Below are 11,014 nucleotides of genomic sequence, written 5' to 3'. Positions count from 1 at the left end.
ACCACAACAGCAGGCAGGACGAATGCAGAAGAACCTTTAAGAGACAGCTTCATCCCATGGCCAAAGGCACATCCAGGCACATATGCTGCCCAACTGCTACTCTAAGTGCTCCTATCTATCTGCAAGGCTACCAGAAGGTCCCTCTAGGTGCAGCACCCACCACACCAGGGATCACAGGAAGCAATGAATATAAAAGGTGATGAAAGTTGACCATCACCCTTTGAGAACCTTTATTGCATGTGTAGACATCAGATTCTGGTTAACTTTTCTCCATTCATCACTCAGCATAATATCCACTTCACTGCCTGACCCACTATGGAACCTTAGGAGCTTTTCTTTTACAGTCCTAACTGCTAGAAAACTTGCAGCACAGAGTGAATTTTTAAATAGTACCTAAGCCTCAAAGACAACTTTCTATTTACACACACTTTAGTAACAGGCACTAAGTTAGTCATAACAAGTATTGCCTTTTTCGCTTATTTATTGGATAGTTTCCCAGTGATCACTTGAACGGGTTTATTTAAGGAGTGAGACATTAAATGGGATATATTAGCAAGTCGTTGATCTGTGCCTCAGGTGCATATTAAATTCTGTGTGGTTGAAGGCCAAGTGACTTCCATTTCATTAAAATAATCACACCCTGTTGGTGCATAACCTACAGACCCCTTAGAAAATTACAGTGTTAATACACTTTAAAATAAGAAAAAAAATAAGTATGCTAAATATTTATTTAGTAGATACATTCCCAGAAGAGCGCAGAACTGAAGAATAATGAGATGAAGAAAATACAGCATCTATTTCTGCAGCTTAAGGGTAAGGTATTTGTTACAGCCATTGTAAAGACTCTCTCACGCTGTTTTTTTTTTTTTATTATTTTTGCCTACTATTTCCATACTGCTACACCCAACAAGGTGAATTTTCAGTTTCATTCCTTAGCAAACTGCTAATCTCTGTACTGTTTAATAATCTCTGTTTAGATATAAGCACTTAATCTTATTTATACTGACTCAGGGTGGAGAATGAAATGGGATTAACACCTATCCTTGAAGGAGGTAATTAAAATTAATATATTTATTTTAAATAGAAGAATTCTTGTTTGCTAGGTAATAACTGATTATTTTAATTACAAAAATGATATGGCTACTTTACTACTTTCAATTAGAAAAAGTTATAGAAACAAAAATATGCACACATCCATATGTGCATAATGGCTGTCAGATAATGACTTGGAATGATTATGAGACAAGGCACTTCTAAGGAAGAACTGAAATGACTGATAGTGGTAAATGGTTGAAGAGTATTTTATAGCTTCTTAATATATCTCAGTCAGGAAAAAAAAGCCACATGAAAATTTTAAAAATATCTGTATCTTGAGGAATTAAAATAAACTTAAAGTATGCATATTTTCTATCCACATATAAAATTAAAATATTATATGCATTAAATATGTATATTAACTATGTATTTATTCTACATGGATATCCCTGTATATATAAACATACAAAAGTACATCTAAAATACAAACATGGAAACTGGTATTAGTTAGAAGTCATGATGCAGATTAAACAAAATAAAAAGAAGGTTAAGTATTTCATAGAAAAGTGATCAGCAGAAAGAAAGACTATCCAAGTTTGCTAGAGGTGGACAGAATCATACTACTACGGTCACTCTCCTATCAGAAGAAGAAACAATCAATAAAATAAAAAATAGAAATGATAAACTTGAAATGCCAAATGGTGATTAAATATATTCCATGTAAAGAGTATGTAAAACATACTTTTTCAGGTGCATATCTTATAATTCTGTACCTAAGAGTTTCAAAACTCGTCAAGAGCTTTCAACACTGCAAAGTTACAAAATAATGGGAAAGCTGAAAAGATCAGAAGTAAATATGCCATTTTGTAAAAGGCTAATGAGACACCCTGAGTAATTATTTGCCCATCAACATAAGATTTATCCCAACAAATTATGGGCTCAGATAATAAATAACTGAATCAATGTATCCAATCAACATGGGGTTTGGAAACTAGAAATTTCAAACTAATTTATTTTTTAACAAGATTAGTATGTGGGAAAGGTAACCACTGATGACCTGTATTTATACAAGGCATTTTATTTGATTTTGCTTCAATAAGTACAGAATCATTGCTACTTAATGGGACAGCCATTATACTGATTAAATTATTGCTATCTGCTGCATTTCAAATGTAATTGAAAGAAGGGAAGATGGGGGAGATGTCTTTCTAATGGGGTCTTACAGGACATAAGCTTTGTTAACGTAGTCTAGCAGACACCTTGAAGTAAAATATACCAACTGGAGATAGTTATAGGGTGATTTGATCATAATCTATTAGGATAAAACAGACAGTAAATAATCAAGAGATCCTTGAAGCTATTAGTCAAAAAGAAACTCGAAGTAAAACAGCTATAGAACATCTACAGTGACACCGGCAGTTAACCACAGGAGCAGTTTACCAACACTGGTAAACTCATGGTCAATATTTATCAGTACAGGGCAGTAGATAAAGCAAAGGGATGCTTGAGCTGAACATTCCTTTAGGTATTAGATGCCATTGACCTACTAAAATGGGGAAAGGCTGACATGTGTCAACATGAGGGAAAAAAAACATGATCTACCTCAAAGCTTTAGAACAGAATGTGAATGTAACCACAATTGCTTTGACTGACGGGTAAAAAGGAGGTTAATAATTTAGTGAAAATTTTGTTTGGATGAGGTCTACCCATAAAAAAAAAAAAAAAGAAATTGAAGATGACAAGGATTAAAAAGTTAAATATGATACATGAAAAATGTGAAAATTTCTACAAGAAACTTATTTTTTTTCCCTAAACTGTCAGGGTTTCTTTTACCTTAAAAGAGAAAAAAAAAAAAAAAAAAGAAGCAGGAAACAGTGAAATGTTTCAGTTTTCAAAGATGGCATTTTCATTTTCAGTCTTTATGACAAAATGTTGTAATTAAAACACTTTTAAAATTTGAATTGATATTTTTCTAAATATATATATAGCACAAGATTAAATGGCACAAAATAGAAAAGGCTACAGAATTCTGGCTGTAGAATCAGAGACATAACCCCATATTTATTACTTACATTTAACTGATGAGTATGGCAAATCAATTATAGTAATTACTCAATTATTCTATAGTTTTTTCAAATGTAAAAATTAATCACATTAAGGAATAATTCAGTAAGCATTAAGGTTAATTACTAACATATACAGGCCCTATTAATAATTTTATAAGTGGGATGTTATTAAAATATGTTACTAAAGAAGAGAGGAAAAATTAATTGCAAAGAAATACACCATTTAATAATTCCACGAAGTAATTCTTTACCAAATTAATTATTTAAAGCATCTACTAAATGGGTTTTATATAAACAGGGATCACACACCTCCATTTTAACACCCTAATAATAGGTCTTCAGAGGGAGCATAATTGGCAACAAATACAGAAGTAAAATCTGAAGCATTTGCCTTTTCTATGCTGAACATTTTGTTAGATTTGAATAAACAAGACAGAAATTATGTGCTCCTGCATAACTGGTTTTATGCATCAGTACTCACCAGCAGTCAAAACCACAATTCCAGTGTTAGAAATTACTAGGAAAGGAGAAGACAATAAAACAGAGAACATCATTACACCACCATATAAATCTGTGATTCACTGACAACCTGAATAGAGTTTAGGTCTCATCCTCCTTTCTTTCTTGTGCTGTGAGAAGGATATAAAAGGTATAATTGGAATGGGGTACACATGAAGAACATCCAGGTCAGCAAGAAATCCTTCGTGTGGAAAGAGAAACATTTGGTGGAGGGGATATGACACAATGGTAAATAAAATTATGCATGGTATTGCCTGATGGGTAGGGATGGCCTGCTAACTCTGATAGAATCTGTTCTGCATTAGCTTCTTTCAACTTCTGACTCATAACATGTATTGTCTCTTCTCAGTTTTCACCACAAGCCAATGTGCTGCAAGCAGCAAAAAGAATATAAAATTCGGTTAAATGATCTGCTCAAATTAATGTCTTCCAAAAGGTGAAAGGAACTTTTCTTGATTTTTCCAGAGCTTCCCAATTTGAAATTTTTTTTTCCTGTATAAGACTTCTGTCCTAGGATTGCTTGCTCCACCCAAAACAACTAGTGTCTCCTTGCTTCTTTGCCTTTCTTACAAAAAACCTTGAAGATGTCAGTTTCTGTTCCCTCGAGAAACTGCCTGGCTAAGGATATACTAAAACACACTACAAACCTGCTTGTATCAGTGGTGCTTCTTACAAGAGAAAAGTTTTTTTGAAAGAAAATTTACTTTCATGGTATGCAAACTAAAGAGCCAGATTGATATAGATATATTGATATAGATTTATATCTTGTGTCTGAACACTTTTAATGTCTAATATTGCACAGAAACCTCAGCTGAGAATTTTTCTGTAGTTGGAGCACACTTAACAGCTAGTTCTCAAGTTGATTCTTTGGTATCTAGAGAGCTTGAGATGTGTTTTATTGTTTTGTGAACAAGATTTTTTAATTACTAAATAGTAGCCTATCTCATGAAATTTGTGCAAACTTAATATGCATTAAGAGCCCTGTCTCTCTGTTAAGCTTATTGAAACCTAGCCAACAGTTATGAAAGTTACTTTGAAGAGTGCCAGAACAAGTAGATAAGTAGGGTAGTGCAGTAGTCAAGACTTATGTTATAGAAAAGCCAATAATATCATAATTGTATGTATGTAATTTTTTTTTTTCCCACAGACTTTCTGTTGTGTTCCAGACAAGTGCAGTTTCTTTCAAATATTCTAATGGAAACGCCAAAACGAAGAGGTGTGTAAAGTATGACATATATTTACATTTCAGGAGAGTATAATTTGAAATAAAATAAATTACAATTGTAAAGGAGGGGATAAAAGCTTCTTTCTAAAGATATACCTGATACGCAGGTATCTAATGTTATTGACTTGTCCTTGCATAGAATGGATAGAGCACACATTTTCATGTATTCTGAAACAGCAGTTAACACATGAAAAAAATACTTCCATTGTGTTTTTTGTTTGTTTGTTTTTGTTTTTTTAGGGCTTCTGCTCAATAGATCATGAAGTGTTTTATGGTTGAAGTCAGTATTGTTAATATTTTATGATTGAAAAGAGAGTTTAGCTGACATTTAATATTTACTCAGCCAACAATATCTCTGGGAACAGAATTTGAAGCTTCTGAGACTGAAGACATCATTTTTCTGCTGTTCATAGAAATGTTGGTTTTGTGGCAATTTTTCTGTGAGACTATGGACAAGCATAAAAATAAAATATGATATTATTTTATATATTATATATTTATATATTATTATAAGATACTTTTCACAGTACGCTTAGTGTGGTAGCAAAACTGTAACATTGCATGCTACATAATCATGATTTTTCCAAAAGTGTACTGTGATCAAGAGAAGTGGTAGCACTGCAGCAAAAAAGTTTCTTCTGTGTGGAGGTCATGAAGCTCCTAAGGACAAACTATAATTATTTCTTTAGAATAAGTGCACACAGGCTCTGTAAGCTCTAAAGGTTTCAGAAGAGCAGCTACAGCATTTCGTGTCCATAATCTATGGATCACAAGTTGCCTAAAGGGAATATTAACTCCAGAAAGTGAGCTTTGCTTTTTGGAAAACATGCAGATGTGTTAAAGGACTTCTCCAACAAAATTTCAGCTTACTTTCTGTGCCTAAGTAATCAAATACAGAGGAGAGTAGCCAGGCTCAGTCATAGAAAAAGCAGAGAAAAAAAGATGTTTGTGATTCGTAAAACAGGCAATGGATCTCTGGAGATGTATGCTGCTTTTTTCATGTTATTTTATGTGTATAGGGATTGCAAATGACAGAAATATTAAGCTAAGAGAGAAGGATATGACTCTGTTTGTCATTATTTTGCTCCCACAGGAGGGAAGGAAAGGGAAGAGGAAATAAATCCAAATCTTTGAAATAAACCTCAATCACCAGAGAAGGCCTTTACTAATAATTAATCTTGTCCTCCTAATGAATTTCTCTTTAGCTGAGTATATCTTGACCTTGCCAAAAGTCTGAGAGGAACAACATACATTCTGCAGTTCCTAACAGAGAGTGACACAGAGCACATTCCTGTGTGCAGCAAAATCTGCCATCGCTCATGAGGCTTTCCTGGACCTTGCACAATTAGAAAAGGAAAAATATATACAAGATGCATTTCTCCAGAAGCAAATTCTGTACACTGACAGAATTTGGATTCCAAATTGAAGCAACAGAGATCTGTGAGTTTAACATTCATTCAGGCTAAGGTCATCCAGGGTACAGGCTTGTCGTGACATAGTGTGCACTCAGTCATAATCCAAACAACAGATTAGTGCTGTAGCCTGTGTTGTAATTAAAGATCTTATATAAAGACCTTGTTGCTTATAAATTTGTAAAATCATAAGTATTTGAGCTTACATGCCCCATTGCTTTTATTTTCAAGGCAAAGAATATTCAGTGCAAACATTCTCACTATTTTCTGAGAATTATTTTAGGAAAAATAAGGTATGGATTACGAATGAAAAAAATATTTGATCAAATATGTATGAAAATGTATTAGAAAAAAAATCATATTTCTAAAGAGAAAATTACTCCCAATGCTTTCAGATTTTTCAGTTCCTGAACTTTCAGCCAGCATTTGTTTAGCACAGCTTTTATGTGTCATTACTCTTTACATCACTGTAACCACTATAAGAGATGGATTAAGAAGGAGGATAAACTTAATGGTTTTGACCCAAAAGCAAAAGTTCAAGAAACATGATATCAAGGTATTTTTTCTTATCAACATAGAAAAAATGCACAGCAAAATAAAAGTACAACTACAGATATACAAATAGCAGAGCCAAAATTCTAATGGGAGGAAGTACATTTGGAAGTGTTTATTAAAATGATCACAGTTGACCATTAACTGTGTTCTAGCATTGAACCAAATACAGAGGAAAAAAATAGTTTTGCTAGGATAACTAGGAAAGGAAAAATGTAAAAGTTTTATGACAAGGTTTACTAGAATGCTTGCTGCATATCAGTTTATTCCTTCTAAATCTCCTTTCTGAAAGGTAAGAAAGAAAAACCTGTCTTGAATTCATTATTAACTAGTTCTTATTTATTGCGACAAACTGAAGAAATATCCAGAAATATATCATGTCCTTTTCAGACAGAGACATTCATTTATCTGGCTGGGCAAGTCATACAACATAGATACTGCTAGCTCATGGGAAACACAGTCTAAAAAATATAAGCATAGTGGTACAGAAGACATGCATCCTACTATTGTTAAAAATAACAGTTAGATACAACACTCTCATTTACAAGATACCAAGTTTTAAAAATCAAATACTCAAAGCTGTCCTTTTGGAATACCTTTAATACTAATGTCTAATGTGAGCAATCATTCTTCTTCTCAGAAACTTCTTTTTTTACTTGTGATTGGATTTTAGGCAATAACCATCAAAAAGATTTTAATTGTCCCTTCTCCACAGCTGGATGAATCAAGCTTTCTAACACAGACGAGTTAATGAGAAAGAAAAGCAATTAAAATAGAGATTAATGACCTTGGCCTGATCTATGTCTGGAGGAAATTGAATAGAATTAGCAAGGAACATGGATTTTGTTCCTCCAGATATGGCTCATATGCCCTGCTGAATTACTGCTGTCATCCGTAGGACTGTCCCATATAAAGGGACATCATGTTTAAACAATGAGGTGCTAAATTGTCTTTTCTGCCTCAGGAAAATAGGACCTTAAGCAGAGATGGTGATGCACTACAGTTAGAAAGGAATGGCAACAGAAATGATTAAAGGCATGGACCCTAAAAAGGATAGGAATCTTCATGGTGGAGAGAAGGCTGAGAGGGGCAAGGTGGAGGTCAAACAGTATGCACTGGCCAAGCTTACATGCTCCCAGTCCTTGTACTGCTGATGAAGAGAACATATTGGGCTGGGCAGACCATTCATCTCAACCAGTGAGGTTTATCTTATATTCATACTCTGTGCAATCTTTGTGGTGAATTACCTTAAATAATGTATCTTAACAATGGAAAAACAGGAATGAATTAAGCCTATCAAGTTATGTAAGGTCTTGTTCTATTCCACATATGTAGAAATTAAAATGAGACTATTTTTTTGTGGATAATGAAATAAGCTATATTAACCCATACAGATCCTCTTTGATTTTTTTGACATAAAGAAATGCTAGTGTGTCCATCAGTTTCTACAATATTTACAAAATGTGCATGAGGCTTATGATTTGACCAGTGCTTTTCTGAGAGAAAAAATCCTGCTTCGCTACTGCACTGAAAGGCCCAACAGTTGTGAGGGTGGCTGAGGTAGCAATGAACTACATGAACTCATAGATATGTTCTGCATGCACAGGTCAAGTAACCATGGCTGACCAGCTTTTCCGTTTCTAGAAGAATCTAAACTCATTCTTTTAAGAGTTTATCAAAATAAATTTCTTTTGTTTCTATCCCTTTGAATCTGAGCTTCTCCAAACTGATCACCACTTTTGAGAAAACTCTGTTTTGTTTCTAGGTCTGTCATGGGGAGGTACTGAGTCTTAAAGAAATCCATATTGAGGGAGGCAAATTGACTGAACTACCATATTCCCAGTTTACAAAATTGTGACTCCAGCTCCTTTTATAATAAGCCAATGCTAAGGAAGGGTTAACCTCAGGTTGCAGCTGGGCAGCAGGTGGAATGTATCCAGCTAGAAGATGGAAGACCTTGGGATGGGGAGAAATGAGGATGTGACAACATGACAACACAAGCCACACTAAGTGGCACACATGGCATTCATTCCCGAAATGCAGCCGAGCAATCTGTGAAATGAGGACAGAGAGTAGACTTTTGCCTTTGAAGGAAGACTAATGAACCAGCTACTGCAGCAGGCAGCGACTGACTTATTTACAGCAACGCCAGAAGAAATACCAATTGCCCTGGGGAGCTTAGCAACAGAGGAGATGCAAAGACTTCAGCTGCAAATTGGGCTGAAAGGTCAATGCCTCATAGAGATTGAGAAGATACCAAAAGCTCAATGGCCTGTAGTAGCTCAGAAATTGTGTTTTGAAAGTGAAGATGGACCAAGAGTCCTTGACGGGATGGCTTTTGATATTAGCTCCTCATCTGTCTTCAGATGTAAGTTTGGGAATCGCTGTTTTTGATAATGTAGCTACAGCTTCCTATGAGAATCTGGGATTGTGAACAATCCTGCTAAAGGTGAAAGAGGGATTCGTCTTCTGTTTTTCTTTTTTCCTGCATTCTTCAGGCTAAGTTTCCTCTCTGGTTTGACATAATTTTCACAATTAATCTATCTCATATCTCTTTTTTTCTTATTTTTTTTAATAAACATTTCAAGTTAAATAATTAAAACAAATGTGTATCTGACTATCATAGTAAGTGGTTATCAGGTCTTCTTCTTCTCCCTTGTAGACCTGTCCTTATTTAAAAAGACCTGGTCATCTCCCGTGACTTCTCAAATACATACATTAGTGCAAATAAACTATCTCCTCTGTTGACTCACAGTACACAATTTTATTCCCTCAGAAACATGGAAGAGATATTGTAGGAATGTGTGAAGTGGATAGATCAATGCATCACTGAGTAGACCTCTGGCATTCTGAAAATACTTGTGCAGGCCTCACATATCACAGACATGGTAAACAGCATAATACAGGTTAGCAGTGATGTTTGTTCTCACTAAAGCAGAAGTAAAATCGCAATGCGTACAGAGATGCATTTTTGTATCAAAGGCAATCTTGAGAAAAAAAAAACATTTTAATATTAAATATAGAATTTACTATCACTTTGATGTTGCAGGTTCTGTAATATTAAAAATATCAGTAACTATTATGTACTCATTCACATGGACCTCTGGAGCTAAAAGATGTTGCTGCTTCAGTGACTTATTCTCTCTTTGTCTGATTTAGGTAATATTTTAAAATAAATTTAGTTGTTTATTATTTTCACACACAAGCTGATTGAAAAAAAAATCTTTTCTTTTTTTTTCTTTTTTTTTTCTGCTTTCCTCTAACCATTAATCACCTGTTTTCCAGACAACTATTGGGATGATAAAAATGTAACATTACACTTTCTTGTTTTACATAAAGAACAAATAACTGATTTTTTTTCCTGAAAGTCTGTTAACACTGACTTACTTTGTTGAAAGTCTCCGTGAAAAGGTGGTATCAGAGCCACTATTTTCAAAAAAATACATATATATATAAATCATGTCAAACTGAAAGCAGTATTAACCAGCCTAAAAAAATTGTAAACAAGATGAAAATATCTTGGTAGAAGATAAGGAAAATGTGTGGTATGAGAAAGATAAAGAATGTTTTTTTTATGTTTATGACATCCCAAAATATTTAAAGAGGTTGTTGTTATTTTCAAATAGTTTAAGTGACATATTTATTAAATGTTGAAAAAAAATGAAAAGAAATGGTTGTTATAGACAAGGGCTCATTTTGTCTTCTAACAAGCTAGGAATCCAAGCACGGAAAATCAATCTTTTATAGTAGCAAGCATATCTGTTGCCTCTCCTAGCTCTCTTTACACTCATACCTAATTATGGAATGCCTCTTTCAGTGTTGTTATTAGTGTTAATTCAGAAAGAATACTAACTAAATTATAGGAAGACCACAACATCATCTGAAAGAGAACAGCTTTAACAAAGGGAAGGAGGAAAAAAGGTTTCTGAACAAAAGAAGCTACAACATTTTGATCTACAGTATGGGAATGGGGTAAAAAAATGATGAAAAATCTTCAATTTCTTGAATAATTTTCCTAGCATAATCTGATTACTGTACACCTGCATGGTGAGCCTTGGCTCTTGAATTCTGTCAGTGCAACTTACTTTTCTCTGGATAATAAAGGAAATGGTTTTTTGAACAATCTTTATAAATGAGCAGTCTTTATAAACCTTTACAGAATGTATGGGGAAGGGAACAAATGCAGCATGTCATCCTGAAACTGG

General features: G+C 34.1%; 1 long non-coding RNA gene across 1 annotated transcript; it reads left to right on the top strand.

Moving 5' to 3' along the window:
* LOC110398456 lies at positions 224–9,986 on the top strand. The gene is made up of 3 exons (XR_002438385.1): positions 224–813; positions 4,768–4,836; positions 8,575–9,986. It is a non-coding gene; the product is annotated as an uncharacterized LOC110398456 (long non-coding RNA).

Source organism: Numida meleagris, chromosome 4 (genome assembly GCF_002078875.1).
Source record: "Numida meleagris isolate 19003 breed g44 Domestic line chromosome 4, NumMel1.0, whole genome shotgun sequence".
Classification (NCBI taxonomy): Eukaryota; Metazoa; Chordata; class Aves; order Galliformes; family Numididae; genus Numida; species Numida meleagris.
This window is presented reverse-complemented; position numbering and strand designations above follow the sequence as displayed.